A 17,356-nucleotide genomic window follows, 5' to 3' on the forward strand; every position below is an offset into this window, starting at 1 on the left:
TGGAGAGAGAAACCTCCTCTCCACCACTCCCCCAGAGTATACGACACACTTCCTCCGTCTGTGTGGATCATATTGCCACTAGATGTTTTGTAACGGGTATGTTGCAGGAGCTGAGTGGTTAGAGCGCAAGGCTGTCGTACGGAAGGTCGCGGTTCAAATCTCGCTGGTGGCAGTGGAATTTGTATCGTGATTTGACGTCGGACACCAGTCGACTCAGCTGTGAATGAGTACCTGAGTCAAATCAGGGTAATAATCTCGGGCGAGCGCAATGCTGACCACATTGCCTCCTACAGTATACTGTAGTGTACCGTTACGGTCTTGAATGAAGTGCTCTAACACACTTCAAGGCCCTGATCCAACATGGATTGTTGCGCCAACGATTATTATTATTATTATGTTGCAGGAGCTGCTTACAATTGAATGTTGCCTATCATTACTTTTACATAATTCTCATAATCCTCAACGTCAAGAACCGCAGGCATCCAAATTTTTCACCAAGGGCAACTATTTCGATAGTCTCAGCAGTTGCTTGCCTGCACAACTGGTCCACGCGTTGGGTCCTTCCGCCCCGTGCGAATTAGGTGATTCGTCAACCGCAGCGTATTGAGCTGGATTTTATCTACAACCAAACGGTCGTGGCATTGCTCATAAATTGCGCTGTTATATAGCTTATAATAATAATAATAATCGTTGCCGCAACAATCCATATTGGATAAGGGTTTCAAGTGTGCTAGAGCACTTCATTCAAGACCGTAACGGTACACCACAGTAGACTGTAGGAAGCAATGTGGTCAGCATTGCGCTCGCCCGAGATTATTACCCTGATTTGACTCAGGTACTCATTCACAGCTGAGTCGACTGGTATCTGACTTCAAATCAGGATACAAATCCCACTGCCACCAGTGAAATTTTAACCACGACCTTCCGTACGACAGCCTTGTGCTCTAACCACTCAGCTATCCGGACACTATATAGCTTACGGAATCTAAAGTTTCGATATTTAGGCATTGGTACTTAGCACAAAAAGCTGACTGAAAACGTTTTTATCGTTTATGATGTGTTTTTTTCTAATTTCTAAAACTATTGAAATCGATTTAACGACTGTCTGCCCATGTATTTTTAAGGTTTTGTGTGAAACAAAACCTTATTATAATAGAATCGAGTCGGTGTCTGTCCGTCTGTCACACTCGATTTATTCGGAAACGGCTAGACCGATTGTCATGAAAATTGGTGAAAGTAAGTAATCTGGTGTTCCCTTTACATGTAGTAAGTGGCGCCATTTTGTATTAAGTTTAAGGGCGGCCCCCCATACATGTGAATGGAGGGTGCAAATTTTTTTTTCACGTAAAGTAGTCATGTGTGGTATCAAATGAAAGGTCTCAATTAGTACTTTTAGAAACTGGTGCCATATTTGCTATTGGGTGAAACATAAGGGAGTGATTGCTCAAAATTTGACCCCCAAAAAGTGTAACAGGTCTCGTTCTTAGAACCTACCCAACCGAAAAATCTGAAAAAAATCACAGTAGTGCGTCTCCATGAAATCTAGGCCCCAAAATATATCCGGTTCCCATGTCTGCACAAATAAAGTTAATAATAGTATGTTTCTGCATTTTAGAAATGCACCCGGCCACCCCCCTTATGTTCATCCCAGAAGTACAAAATTCGGCATGCGTATAATAAAGAACATAGTGCACAATTTGGCCAAGTTTGAAGAAAATCCAACTATTATTAACATAGTTATAGGGAGATAGATGTAAGAAGTAAATCGGAAATATGGGTACGATCAATTTATATATGTGTACAGTATTCGGAAATAGGCAGTTTGTTTGTTTAGGGTGAGCGTAATATCTATGGCTGTAATATGTACGTATGTCTCGTAGTTTGGAAAAATATGAAGGAATATGTTGGATTTGTAGCTATATACAGATAGAAAAATGTGCGTAGAAGTTTCTCACATAAGATGAACACAAAACCTTTATACCCGAAACGCGAGCTTCCGGTATTCCGACTTGTTTAGGTGGTGGAAATGTTCAAAAGACCCCTCTAAAACCAACCGGCATTCTTTTCCTGCGCTAAGCGATAGATTGACTTCACATTATACAGGGTGGGCAATATACATGTGACCGATTTGTTTCTAAAAAATCAGGGAAAAAACTGTTCATTACTTTCTCTATTCAGACATTTATTTGCTGTCAGAAAATACCTGTCAGCTATTTCTTCAACATGACTTGGTCCAAATGCTCGCCTTTTGCCTTTACGACATAATGGGCTCGGTTATCATGGTTCGATAGCTCTCACCATTGGCAATATCTGGCTTCAATCGGTCGTCCTCGAAGAGGTACGGCGCAATCACTCACCAATCACTTGGCAGAAATAGCACACCACACGGTCACTCTGTGGTCACAGGCTTTTCCTGGATTGATTGTCGGTTTTCACTGGTGTAGTAGCGACAATTTTGTTTGCTCACTGCTTCATTCAGTGTGAAATGTGTCTCGTCGCGGCCAATTCGACACAAAGTTTGTCATATTGAGCACGACACTGTTTGTCTAGTGGCTCAATCTTATTTGTAATTCGAGTTTTATATGGGCTCCAACTCAAATTATCATGCATTATGCGTGGGAGACTGGTTCTTGTGAGGTCTAACTGTGCACGTCGATGTTGATTCAATGTTTTCGGGAATTTACAACAATGTCCGGTATGATCGCAATGTTTTGGTTAAAACGCAACGGATGAGGTTATTTTGGATGCTTGGCGTTGCCTAGATTTTATCATCCGTTGTGAAATTTTCGTACAGACGCTTTATAGTATTTCCCGGGAGCAGTTTTTGTTTTATTTTTTCTTTAGGAGTTGACGTTGAGTGGGCAAAATTTAAAAATTGTTCTGGATATACAACTGAACAATTTCAATACGTTCGGACTGCGCATAGTTAGTTATCCATGGTCAATCTCCTCAAAATGGCGCATCAATCATACTTTTGTCGATTTGACTATATATGTCAAAGTTATTATGACTTTGTACGGGTCACATGTAGATGCCTCTACCCGTATTTGCTCGCAATCTCATTTCCCAAGATGTCAATCGGGATTAATTACAAAATAACGAACGTTGCATCTGAGGCAGTCATAAAGGCAGAGCAAACCCTTAGGGCTAGCCTATAAATTGCATTTGATTTAGTAGCGTTGAATGAAATCTGCAATGACTGTTCAAACTGGCGCTGTATAAAGGAAGATTGAGCTTATGATCCTGGCTATAAGCATCCTAGAAGTATGTAGTGGCCCTACTGGATGCTTCATCGTAAACAGAGTGAATGTGCTGCTTATAACTATGCTTTGCATCTATCATCACTTCCAACTATTTGGCGGCCAGTTTGAAACTTGCGACATGAATGACTGAATTAAATGTGGGTATAATTTATTTTGCGGCGCTGGGTTACACGACAAAAGTAGCGAGAAAGCCGGGAATACTAACTCCACAGATATTTCCGTAGTTGGCTCCAATTTGTCCAGATTGCTATCCAAACTATACAATATTGCAGGTCTGCTTTTTTTCTAAACTAGTGATCATGAATTAAGCTCATCTTCCCGAAATTTTCAATATTAACGACGATACGGGCATCTAAACTTTTCCTGAAGATCCCTCCACCTTCCGACAATTTTCTCAATCTTAGACTCCCAAACTATATATAATTTAGCAGGTATAATTTTTCTTCAAATTGGTAATCCTTTCCACGAAATTCTCAAAAATAACGGAGACACATTCCTCCACCTTCCGACAATTTTCCCAATATTAGACTCCCCCCGTTTAAAGTTTTCTAAAAGATTGTTCCACTTTCCGGCTGCTGAATTCCCCGACCTATACACGATCTGAATGGTCAAACCTGTCCTCTATACAATCACGAGCTAAGTTCCGTTTTTCCAAATTCTGAAAATTAGCGGAAATACGATAGTTTAAACTTTTTCAAAAGATTCCACTGAGCCATTTCTCCGGCTCTTAGACCCCCCAACCTATATACTATCTAAAAGCCCTAAACCTCCTCTATCCAAGTGATCACGCATTAAGCTCCTTTTCTCCAAAGGCTCAACATTAACCGAGACATGAGCGTTTAAAATTTTTCAAAAGACTTCTAAACTTTCGAGCTATTTTCCGGCTCCTACACCCCAAACCTATAAACAATCTGAAAGGTCTAACTCGCCTTTTTACAAGCGATCATGAATTAAGTTCCTTTTATCAAAGTTCTCCATATTAACGGAGCGTCTAAAGTTTTTTGACAAATTCCTCTATTTTCCGGCATTTTTTCGCGTCCGAGGATCGCTAATTCATATACAATTTGAAAAGTCTAACTCTATACAAGCGATCGAGAATTGTGACAGTCCTTTTGTCAAAATTCTCAATATTAACGGAGATACGAGCGTTTACAATTTGTCAAAAGATTGCTCCACTTTTCGGTCTTTTCCAGGCTCCAAAAACCACACACGTCATTTGAAAGGTCTAACTTTCCTCTGTCCAAGTGCTCAACAATAAAACTCCTTTTCTCGAAATTTTCAATATTAACGGAGATACGAGCGTTTAAAGTTATCCGAAATATTCCTCCCTTTTCTGGCCCTTTTGCCGGCTCTTAGATCCCCCAACCTATATATTTAAAAAAGCCCACGGACCCTCTTCCCGCCCAACCGGACCGAGGGGCGACCAACCTAAGGATGGGCTGAAGGCAACATCCAAAGGCCCGCATCACAGCGATGATGCGTTTTAACGCAAAGTGTGTGCGACCATGCGAAAATGTATTACTATGATACATCCCGATGGTCGCAAACACTTTAGCCAATGGCGCGGAGGTTCTACACCTCAGAGACATGGATCTTATATCGAAGACAGTGCGGATCAAGACTGAAACCCATTAGGTCAGATTGTTACCGGACAGGACTCTTCGGACTATAGTACAGGTTGCAAGGGTAACCGCTTTTTGCATCTTCATGTATAGTCCAGCCCTAAGATCGAGCGTTTTCAGCGCTTTATGTAAGTTCTGCGGGACTAATCCCGTCGCTGAAATTATTACTGGGACTACTTGGATCTTTTGTAGTCTCCAAGTCTGCTTCATATCGTCTGCCAAGGGGCCGTAGTTCCGGATTTTTTCGTGCTGTTTTTCAACAGTGTTCCGGTCCAACGGTACGGCTACATCGATTATAAAGCAAGCTCGTTCTTCCTTCAGAAGCAGAACTAGATCGGGTCTGTTATGATTAACACTGTGGTCGGTGGCAATAGTGTGATCCCACAGTAGTTTGACCCGATCATTTTCCAAGATTCTCTGCGGAGTATACTTATAGTAAGGATGGTAGGTTGCCACTAAGTTATACTTCAACGCAAGGTTTTGATGGAGAATCTTGCAGACGGAGTTATGACGATTGGTGTACTTGGTACCGCTCAACATCCTGCACGCAGATGTTATGTGCTGGATGGTCTCCTCTTCACAGTTGCATAACCTACAACTGGAGTTGGTGATTGAGGAGTCGTGAAGAATGTACCGTTTATAATTTTTTGTATATATATATATAACATCTGAAAGGTGGATCTGAGTGCCAGGAAAATTGCTGAAATTTGGAGGAATCTTGGGAAAAATTTTAAACGTCTATATCTCTGTTAGAATTGAGAATTTCGAGAAAGGGAGCTTAACTCGTGATCACTACTATCGGAGAAGGGTCTGAGCTTCAAAACAGTATATAGGTTGGGGGTCTGGGTGCCAGGAAATTTTCTGAAATTCGGAGGAATTTTGCGGCAAACTTTAAACGCTTATATCTCCGTGATCTCGTGATAACTACTATTGGCGGAGGAACTGAGCTTCAAAATGGTATATAGGTTGGGGGGGTCTGAGTGGCAGGAAAATTGCTGATTTTTAGGGGAATCTTGGGAAAAACTTTAATCGCTTATATCTCCGTTAATATTGAGAATTTCTCAAAAGGAGTTTAATTCGTGATCACTACTATTGGGGGAGGATCTGATCTTCAAAATGGTATATATGTTGGGGGGTCTGAGTGCCAGGAAAATTGGTGATTTTGGAGGAATCTTGGGAAAAACTTTAAACGCTTATACCTCCATTAGTATTGAGAATTTCGTAAAAGGGAGCTTAATTCGTGATCACCGCTATTGGGCGAGGATCTCAGCTTCAAAATGGTATAGAGGTTGGGGGGTCTGAGTGCCAGGAAAATTGGTGATTTTTGGAGGAATCTTGGGAAACACTTCAAACGTTTATATCTCCGTTAATATTGAGAATTTCGCAAAATGGAGCTTAATTCGTGATAACTACTGTTGGGCGAGGATCTCAGCTTCAAAACGGTATATAGGTTGGGGGGTCTGAGTGCCAGGAAAATTGGTGATTTTTGGAGGAATCTTGGGAAACATTTTAAACGCTTATTTCTCCGTTAATATTGAGAATTTCGCAAAAGGAGCTTAATTGGTGATCACTACTATTGGGGGAGGATCTGAGCTTCAAAATGGTATATAGGTTGGGGGGTCTGAGTGCCAGGAAAATTGGTGATTTTTGGATGAATCTTGGGAAAAACTTTAAACGCTTATATCTTCATTAATATTGAGAATTTCGAAACAAGTAGCTTAATTCTTGATCACTACTATTGGGGGAAGATCTGACCTTGAAAATGGTATACAGGGGGGCAGGGGGGGGGGGGGCTGAGTGCTAGAAAAGGTGCTGATTTTTCGAGGAATCTTGGCAGAGGCTTTTAACTCTTACAACTAAGTTAATATTGAGAATTTCGCAGAAATCAGCTGATCACTGATATTGAAGAGGGTCTGAGCATCGAAATGGTAGATAAGTTGGGCTGGGTGCCGAAAAAATTTCTGATTTTTGAAGGATTGTTGGGAAAAACTTTAAACGCTTGTATCTCCGTTAATATTGAGAATTTCGAAAAATGGTGCTTAATTTGTGATTACTGCTATTGGAAGAGAGTCTGAGCTTCAAAGTGGTATACAGCTTGGGGGTCTGGGTGCCATGAAAATTTCTGATTTTTGGAGGAATTTCGGTAAAAACTTTAAACGCTTATATTTCCGTTAATATTGAGAATTTCGCAAAAAGGAGCGTAATTCGTGATCACTACTGTTGGGGGAGGATCTGAGCTTCAAAATGGTATATAGGTTGGGGGTCTGAGTGCAAGGAAAATTGGTGATTTTTGGATGAATCTTCGGAAAAACTTTAAATGGTTATATCTCCGTTAATATTGAGAATTTCGCAAAAAGGAGCTTAATTCGTGATCACTACTATTGGGGAAGGATCTGTGCTTCAAAATGGGCTATACTTTGGGGGGTCTGAGTGCCGGGAAAATTGGTGATTCTTGGAGGAAGCTTGGGAAAAACTTTAAACGTTTATATATCCTTGTTATCACAATCTCGGCAGATGACGGATTTTACCTAATACTAACGCTAAGTGCCAAGCATTTAGGCTCGGACGATCCTACCTACTTAAAAACTAAAGGGGCGCTGGTGGTGGTGGCCGGTGATTGGTCAATGGGAGAATCCGTCGAGTACTCCCCGCAACATCGAGCACGTATGCAGAATGGTGTACTTCTGCATGGTTTGAACCAGACTGTGCGAAAGTCCCAGGACATTAAGGGAAGCCGTGAGGGATTTACGTACAATACCTGTAGCTGACAATATTATGGGAACTACAACCACCCGCTCGAGACGCCAAATTTCTTTGATTTCCCGAGCCAATGGCTCGTAGTTCACCTTATTCTCCACGTATTTCCGTTCAATGTTGCTATTATGGGGGATAGCAACATCAATAATATACGCGGAGGGACCCGTCTTGTCAACTAACAGTACGTCAGGCTTGTTGTGTAGAGTGTGGCGATCAGTCAGAACTTGCCGGTCCCAACACATGCTGAAAGCAGAACTATCAAGTACTGCTGGCGGCTCATATCGGTAAACTGGGCCATGCTTGTAGGCAAGGTTTTGATGGATAACCTTACATACAGCATTATGCCTGGTGATGTATTGCACCGGTGCCATAACAGTACAGCCAGAAATGAGATGGTCCAACGTCTCTAACGCTGAACCACACATTCTGCACTGGTCGTTCTCCACCCGTTCTTTCATGATGAGTTTTTTATAAGCTCGGGTGGCGACCACGCCGTCCTGAATGGCACACATGAACCCCTCCGTCTCAGCAAAGAGCTCCCCAGCACATAGCCATCTGTTCGACAAATAGCTGCCAAAGACAATTCACGTGTTTACCGTGCATTGCCTTCGACTTCCATTCATCGATCCGCTCTTGGTCCGACTTCACCCCACTCAGAGGATTGAAAGATCGATCCTTCAAGTTAAGTGTAGTCAGCCCACAGTCTGCCTTACTGACAGCCGCATGCAAGGGACTCGCCTGCTCTTTGCTGTAAAAATAAGCGCGTAGCGAGTCGACTTGGCGATGATGTTGTGCCGCCACGTCAATCACGTCCCTACCTCCGATGTCACGAGGCAGGTTCATCCGCTCCACGGCAGACTTTGGATGATGCATTTGGAATTTGGACATAGTTGTCCGTATTCGCCGCTGGACGTTTTCCAGATCGGTCTTCGTCCACGGCAATATTCCGACTGCATAAGCCAGTGAAGTGATAGCGACTACATTCAACGCGCTCCTTTTATTCTTCCCCGAGAGATGCGATTTCAGCACCAGCTTTACACGTCGCAGGAATTCGGATAGCAGAGCATTCTTCAGATCACAAACTCGAGCATGGGTTCCTTGCAGAATTCCTAGGTACTTGTAGAACTCTGTCTTGGTCATAGCTTCGATGTGGAGGTCACCAATGCTATGTCCGGCATGCGGCTCGTGATGACCTTTGCGGATGGCTTGGATTCGACATTTGTCTAATCTAAACTCCATCCGAATATCACGGCTGAACATGTCTATTATTGGTAAGAGACTTCTAAGATGGTTGTCAGTACCAGCATACAGCTTGATGCCATCTAAGTACATCAAATGTGTCAGTTCGCACTTAGCACGTAGGCCATATTTTATTGCAAAACCATGCCCTCTAGCGTCATTCACTAGCCATGAGGTTCAGTGCCATACAAAACCAAAGAGGACTCAACGAATCCCCCTGGAAGATGCCCCTCCGTATACAGATGGGCTCTGAGGTATTAGCACCCTCAGATGTACGCACCGATAAGGTGGTATGCCACCCTTCCATGACTGTCGCCAAAAACTTTATTAGTTTCGGATCAATGCGATACATGCAGGATGTCGATTAGCCAGGTATGCGGAACGCTATCAAAAGCCTTGGCATAATCGATATAGCAACTGAAGAGGTTTCTTTGGCCTCTAGTAACTTGTCCGACAATTACCGAGTCGAGAATGAACTGCTCTTTGCAACCCCTTGAACCAACTCGGCAGCCCTTCTGCTCCTCGGACAGAATGTTGTTGGTCTCGAGGTGCCCATTGATCCTTTCACTAATAATGGACGTGATGAATTTGTAGAGGGCTGGTAAGCAAGTAATCGGTCTTGTGTGTGCGGGGTCCTGTACCGTGTCCTTCTTAGGGATAAGGTGAGGAAGAGTGGAAATTCCTCCGACCGATTCATGACCTCATATATACTGCGTGCCAACCGACTGTGTATGCTGGTAAATTTCTTATACCAGAAATTCTGCATCCGATCCAGACCTGGGTCTCTCCAGTTCTTCGAGCTGTTTATGGCTCGTTGAACTTCCTCTTCGGTAACATCCGCAAAATTCATGCCAGCCGTATTGGCATGGCGGGTGCCTTCGGCGGTGATCCACTCAGCATGCTGGGTGGGTAACCCCCAAAGTCCACCCCAATACTCTTTCGCTTCCGTAACCGAGAACTGTATTGTCTGAACGCTCTGTTGGGATTCGTTGAGAGATCTCAAGATATATCCGTTATTATTGAGAATTTCGCAAAAAGGAGCTTAATTCGTGATCATTACTATTGGGGGAGGATCTGAGCTTCAAAATGGTATACAGGTTAGGGGTCTGGGTGCCAAGAAAATTTCTGATTTTTGGAGGAATGTTGAGAAAAACTTTAAACGGTTATATCTCCGTTAATATTGAGAATTTCGCAAAAAAGAAGCTCAATTTGTGAACACTACTACTGGTAGAGGGTCTGAGCTTCAAAATGGTATACAGATTGGGGGGTCTGAGTGCCAGGAAAATTTCTGGGGGAATCTTGGAAAAAACTTTAAACGCTCATATCTCTGTTAATGTTGAGAATTTCGTAAAAAGGGCCTTAATTCGAGATCACTGCTATTGGCGGAGGATCTGAGCTTCAAAATGGTATATAGGTTGGGGGTCTGAGTGGCAGGAAAATTGCTGAAATTTGGAGGAATCTTGGCTAAAACTTAAAAGCTTCTTTCTCTCGTCGAGTGGTTAGGTTGTAGTACGGAAGGTCGCAGTTCAAATCTTGCTGGTGGCAGTGGGAGTTGTATCGTGATTTGACGTCGGATACCAGTCGACTCAGCTGTGGATGAGTACCTGAGTCAAATCAGGGTAATAATCTCGGCCGAGCGCAATGGTGACCACATTTTCTCCTACAATATACTGTAGTGTACCGTTACGGGCTTGAATGAAGTGCTCTACCACACTTGAAGACCCTGATACTATATGGATTGTTGCGCCAACGATTATTATTATTATTATCTTTTTTAATATTGAAGATTTCGAGAAATAGAGCTTAACTCATGACACTACTATCGGGGGAGGTTCTGAGCTCCCAATTGGGGTTGGGGCTTAATTCGTGATCATTACTATCGGAGGAAAGTCTGACTTTGAAAATGGTACATAGGTTGAGGGGTCTGGGTCCCAGGAATATTGCTGAAATTTGGGTGAAATGTGGGGAATACTTTAAACGCTTGTATCTCCCTCAATATTGAGGATTTCGAGAAAAGGGGCTTAACTCATTCTCACTTTTATTGGTGGAGGGTCTGAGCTCCCAATTGGGTGTTGGTTGGGGGTCTGGGTGCCAGGAAAATTGCTGAAATTTAAAGGAATCTTGGGAAAAAGCTTGAGTCGTTTATATCCCCGTTAATTTTAAAATTTCGGGAAACAGAAATTATTTCGCGACCACTGCTATCGGGAAGGGTCTGAGCTCCCAATTGGAGTATTGTTGAGGAATCTGGGTGCCAGGAAAATTGCTGAAGGTTCGAGCAATCTTTGGAAGAACTTTAAACGCTTAGATCTGCGTTAATATTAAGAAGTTAGTGGAAGGGGGCCTAGTAATCTGAAAAGTCTAACTCTGCTCTATATAAGTGATCCCGAATAAAACCGAGAGATTCCCAATATTAACGGAGATACTGACGTTTAAAGATAAGGTTCCTCGACTTTCCGACCATTTTTTTGGCTCCTAGGCCCCCAACTTACATAATATTTGAAAGGTCTAGCACTTCTCTAAATAGGTGATCGCGAATTCGTTTTTTCGAAATTCTCAATATTAACGAAGATACGAGCGTTTAAAGTTTTTCGGAAGATTGCTCCACTTTCCACCTTTCAAACTATATACCATCTGAAAATGATTACGAATTAAGCTCCTTCTCTCGAAATCCCCAATATTAACGGAGATTTGAACATTTAAAGTTTTTCAAAAGATTCCTCCAATTTGCGGCCATTTTTCGGGCTGCTAGACCCCCCTAGTCTGTACACCATCTGAAAAGTATAACTCTGCTCTCTCTGCTCATTTTCCGGAGATTCCAAATATTAACAAACGTTTAAAGATGTATATAAAATTCCTCGACTTTCCGGCCATCTTTACGGCTGCTAGACCCCCCAACCTACATACCATCTAAAAGGTCTAGCTCTTCTCTAAACAGGTGATCACGAATTAAGCTCATTTCCTTGGAATTCTCAATATTAACTAAGATCCCGCCGTTTAAAATTTTTAAAAAAAATTCTCCACTCTCCGGCCGTTTTTCCATCCCCTGGACCCCCTTACCCTTACCATTTTGCAGGTCTAATAAAAGCTTTATCGTTCGTTAAGAGGAGGATTTCGTTGGAGGCTAATAATATTGTCGAATAAGTGAAAACTGTGCTTCCTTTTAAACGAAACCGGTGTTGCTTTTGGCGCAATATATTTCAATTAAAATGGAGTAGCTAGATAGTTTTATGTAGTTGTAAACAGGACAACAAAGAAACAGCAATTTTCTGTATTAGAAGTTGATGAAATTTTTGAATTTATTATTGCGGTTTGCATACAACACTTGGTACATCTACTTTCCGATTAATCTAATAATTCGTTTATTTGATCCTTAAAATTTCGACTTAATTGCCGGTTTGGACCTAACTCACTTTAATTAAGCTTTATCTATTTGAAGTTGAACCTGGTCTTATCCTACATTGTATTAATAATCAATGGATTTTCTGCATCGATTATTTAGATAGATAAATATTGAATTTTATTTATCACAGCACTTTTGGTTTTTATTGTGCAATGCGCTTGAACATCCTTTATACAATTTAAGACTATTATTTTCCGTGTTTCTTCGAAATTTCCAATCTGCTACACTAAAATTGAAATATTGTAAATTTTCTTTTGTTGTAAATCAACCATCTTTTTCTGTAACGATCTATCATTCAACTATATTTGAATTATGGTTTATTAAAATTGATTTAATTTACTTTACCGAACGACTACTCTTGCAAGGCCACTACACTTTGATTTTGTTGGCACAATTGCTTAATTTATTGTAAAGATTGTTTTTGTGTTGCATCTGAATCCGTAAAGCCATGCTTTTTAATATTTTAAAAAAGTAAATTATATCAGTTGATCAGTTGATATTTCTTTATAACTTGCAAAAAGGAAAAATTTCGCTTTCTTTTAATTTTTCCCGTATAATCTAAGCAATAATATTTCGTATAAAAGTAGAAATTTTAAAGCGAATATCGTTGTTGGTTTAATTTTAGTGTGTTCATATTTAAATATTTATTTCTAAGTGGTCCTAATTGAGAAGTGGCATTGAGTTATTAATAGAAGAGAAGGTTGTATTTTTTCAAAAATTCATTTCGACTTTAATATGTATTAATCGCAGGATATGACTGATATGATACGAGTATATGTATGAAACATTAGATCGAGTCTATTGATATGATAGCTTTGCTTTAATGAGACTGGAACTTTCTTGCTTTCACAGGGCATATGCCTGCTAATCTCGCACCCCTAAAATTAAATACGTCGAATTATTCACACAGCAAATAAAAGTTCCCCATCAGCTGGTGCACAAATTTATATACTCTCCCTATACTAACCACATTATTAAAATTACTAAAGCCCAGGACCCAGCCAGTTGTAAGCTAGTCGAGACAAACTCCATTTCCAGGAGTTCGTTCTACAGAGCTATGTAGGTTATTGTCATCCTTCACGACGATTTAGCGTTATTAAGCGAGTAGTTCTCATTTGAAATAGCGACTTGATTGATTAACTGAAGTAACTGAATAAACTGAATAAAACATGAACACGAAAATTAGGAAGAGCATACAGCAAGTGGCGGCATTTTATATTAACTTTATTATGACCTCAAAAAAGTGTAACAGGTCTCCTCTCCTCCTCTTCCAAACGAAAAATCTAAATACATCCCGTTCCGATATCTGCACAAATAAAGTTAATAATAGTATATTTACTCATTTTGGAAATTTACCCGGCAACCCCCCTTATGTCCATCCCAACAGCACAAAATTTGGCATGGGTGTAAGGGATAACATACGAGTAGTGCACAATTTAGTTTGAAGAAAATGCAACTATTATAAACAAAGTTACAGGGAGTGAAACTGTCCCATTTTTTGTAAATTTCATGCATTCTGCAACGTGTATGACGACATTACCATATGTCAATTCGTCAATACCACAACGAAGTAAGTTCATATGATGGGGTCGGAAAGAATTATTTTGTTTTATGGTTTAAGTCATTTGTAGATGAATATCAATTACTCCAAACAGACATGTGTGTATGTACGTATATAGTACATGCGTGCTAATGAACTTTGCGAGTAGTGTCTAATTCAGATAGATATATTTGTACATTAACCCAGCAGTATTTAATATACGTACTATATATGTGGATATGTACGTTTTTGTATACGAAGTAAACCAGCAATACGGGTACGATCAATTTATATACGTGCATATACATATATGTATAGTATTCGGAAATAGGCAGTTTGTTTCTTTAGGGTGGCCATAATTTCTATGGTTGTAATATGTATGTATGCCTTGTATAATAGTTTGGAACAGTATGAAGGATTATCCTTAAATTTGCAGCTATATACGGATAAAAAAATGTACGTTGACGTTTCTTACATAAAATGAACACAAAACCTTTATACCCGAATCCCCAAATCGGACTTTCTTCCCAGTGTATTGTTTACAATGTGGGAACTGTGAGTAAGCTAACTGTCTAGGGAGTGACTGCTCTGGTTGATCTCCTGGCAATTAGGTAACTTTTAATGAGTAAATCAGTTCGGTAGAAAAGAGAGGTAATTATCATAGTTCAGGCAGTTCCCGACTTTCTTACTTGAAGTAAGTGTCTGGAGCCACAGCACTCCCCTGTTAGTGATTGAGTTCAAGCAAATTAAGATGATTCTGCTGGCTGTGTCCCCACTAGCTGTGGATCTGTGGTGTTGTTATGGTCAAACTATTGAAGTCCTGCCTGGTAACGATCAGAAAATTTCAACAGTCTCCTACATTTCGTTGAGTTTGCTACTTCTGGTTGTTGAATGGAAGCTTGGACGATTTTACGGATGTCACTCGAGAGAGTGGGCACTGTCATGAAGACTTTCTTAATTCGTTAGTGAAATTAGATGGGTCTACCTGGCCGTTGTTCGATTATGAGTTGTAAAATTTGCCTGGGAGGAATAATTGCTGACCATACACCATTCCCGCTGCAGTTTTTTTCCGAGCTGAGTGAATGATTAGTAGCACAACAGATGATGCTTCCATCCAGCGGCTGTAGTGGAACGTTTCTGCTGCTTTGAGCTGACAGTAAAAACACTAGACCTTGCGATTAGCTGCCGGATGGTATGCTGTATGTAGTTCTGATATGGGTTGCAACGATCAGATTGCTGAGTTATTGAAAAGACTCGATTCAAACTGTTTTCCTTGATCTGTGGTGATCCAAAGTGGAGATCCATGTATTAATGAACGCTCTGGCAACTGTGATATTTACGTTCCGCTGGATCGAGCTTTCTTGAGAAAAACCAACAATTGTCAACTACATATAATCCGTTGCCGGTTTCAGTGCGTTTCTAGAAACTTCAGAAGCTGCGGTAGATTCGCTGGTCAAGTTGATTGTTGAATTTCCTTTAATTTTGCCTTATGCAATCTCGTTGAGTCATGCCTGTACTGCTGCTGCTCTAGGTATGAACCTTCTGCTCCACGTTATTTGGTTGCGGGTATGACAAGATTGTTTTGACTTCGATTGACAAGCGACTTGTAGGAAGGAAACTGACCTCGTGCTGACCAAAAATGCTTTTGCTTCAGCACTATGCCATATTGTTTCAACCTTCGCACAGAGTTCTTAAGTGGTGAGCGTGTTCTAGAAGTACACACCTGTCAAAGCCTTGTCAATGAATCGATGAAACTTTTGCGCTGCATTCCATAAGCGGATACCCGTAATGGCCGAATGATGTTGTGGTGGCTGTCTTTGGTACGTCTTTTTGAGCTGCCGAATTCTGGTTAAATGCTTTTACCAGGTCTATTGTTCAGAAGACACTGTTACTATAGAACGTTTAGGCGAAATCTTGATTGTGTCGAACTGGGTACTTGTCCGCACAAGTTCCGGCGTTGAATGTGCGATCATCTTGGCAAGGTCTCGATGACACCTCATTTTTCCAGTTCCGTCCCGGGGAGTTATTTCCGGAAACTCCTGTAGAAAATCATAATAACGGGTTTCTACAGTAATTGTCCTGATGGTCGGAATTGTATATTCAGCAATCTCTCCTTGGTACGTAAGGTGAGCTGTTGAATTGCGAACGTAATCGTGCTGAAGGTCTGAGCGGATTCCGTAATGTGCTGTGAAATCTACTCTGCCGAAGGTCAAGGTTGAGTGAGAGTTTAACGGTTACATATGCGGCCGTTGGTGTCCCATTGGCAGTCGAAAGCTCGAACCGTTCCTTTTTACATGCTCCTTGGAATTTTGAGTGCGCATAAACCCATATATCGACCCCTGTGTCTTTGAGGAACCATGTTCTCGTATTTTAGTCGAACACAGCCACGCATCATGAAGACGATGACACGGGATCGTTTGCGAACTTTAACGGCTCCCGATAGCGTTTCACGAAGTCAAGTTATGCAGTTTCAGGCATTTGGTGGTTTCAGTATTAATTCTCCAGTGATACCAGCATACACCTTGAGGACGAAAACTTTTGAACCTGAGCTGTGAATGAGATCGAGAATGATAGCGTTAAACTGAACTCCACTGTTGAAGGCGAAGATATTTGTATATCTGATATTGCTTCCCCGATAAATGATGGAAGTAGAGCGTTGACCTTATCCGCTATGTCGAAAGGTTTTTAGACACCGATGTAAGTGTCGTTCACGAGCTGCCCCATTTTCCTATCCTGAAAAACACACAACCGATTTATAAATTATCCGTGTAACCGCTGGTATGAGCTATCTGTCACCGACTTTGTAATTATGTCGGGGACTTCGGTGACATACCGCAGGGGCAACACTGCTATGACTTGCAAATATTATGTTATGTAATAATTCACAAAGCTTCCCTGCCCGACTTTAAACCAATTTTCAGGGTCGTGGGGATTGAAGTCTGGAAAAATTAGTGCACTGTTTACCAATTGAGGTTGAAATTTGACGGCAGAAGGTAAATAAATGCCTTGTATATAAACTTAACTTACTGTAAACTTGGGTTCTTAGCAAGAAAAATTGCGAACTCTTGGCCGCGTTCGAGAGAAGAATCCTCCGAAGAATTGTTGGCCCCCTACATGAGGATGGACGATTCCGTAGCCTACACAATGACGAAATCTATGAGCGATACCATGACCGTCCGGTTGTGGATAAAATCCGGCTCAATAGGTTACGGTGGGCGGGTCACTTAATCCATATGGATGAAGATGATCCCACCCGGAAAGTCTATAAGGGCAATATCTATGGTAGGAAAAGAAGACGAGGCAGATTCTGCCTAAGATGGAGCGATGGCGTGGGCCAGGACGCCAGACAGCTTTTAGGGATATCGAATTGGTGGACCTCGGCGCAAAACCGGGATGTCTGGAGTTCCTTATTAAGGCAGGCCTAGACCGGATACCGGTTGTTGCGCCGTTGATGATGATGATATAAACTTAACGTGTGAATTTGAATGCAAAATTTGAAATTTCTACCGAGAGATTGCTCTACTTAATCCTCTAA

Source organism: Hermetia illucens, chromosome 4 (genome assembly GCF_905115235.1).
Source record: "Hermetia illucens chromosome 4, iHerIll2.2.curated.20191125, whole genome shotgun sequence".
NCBI classification, from domain to species: Eukaryota; Metazoa; Arthropoda; class Insecta; order Diptera; family Stratiomyidae; genus Hermetia; species Hermetia illucens.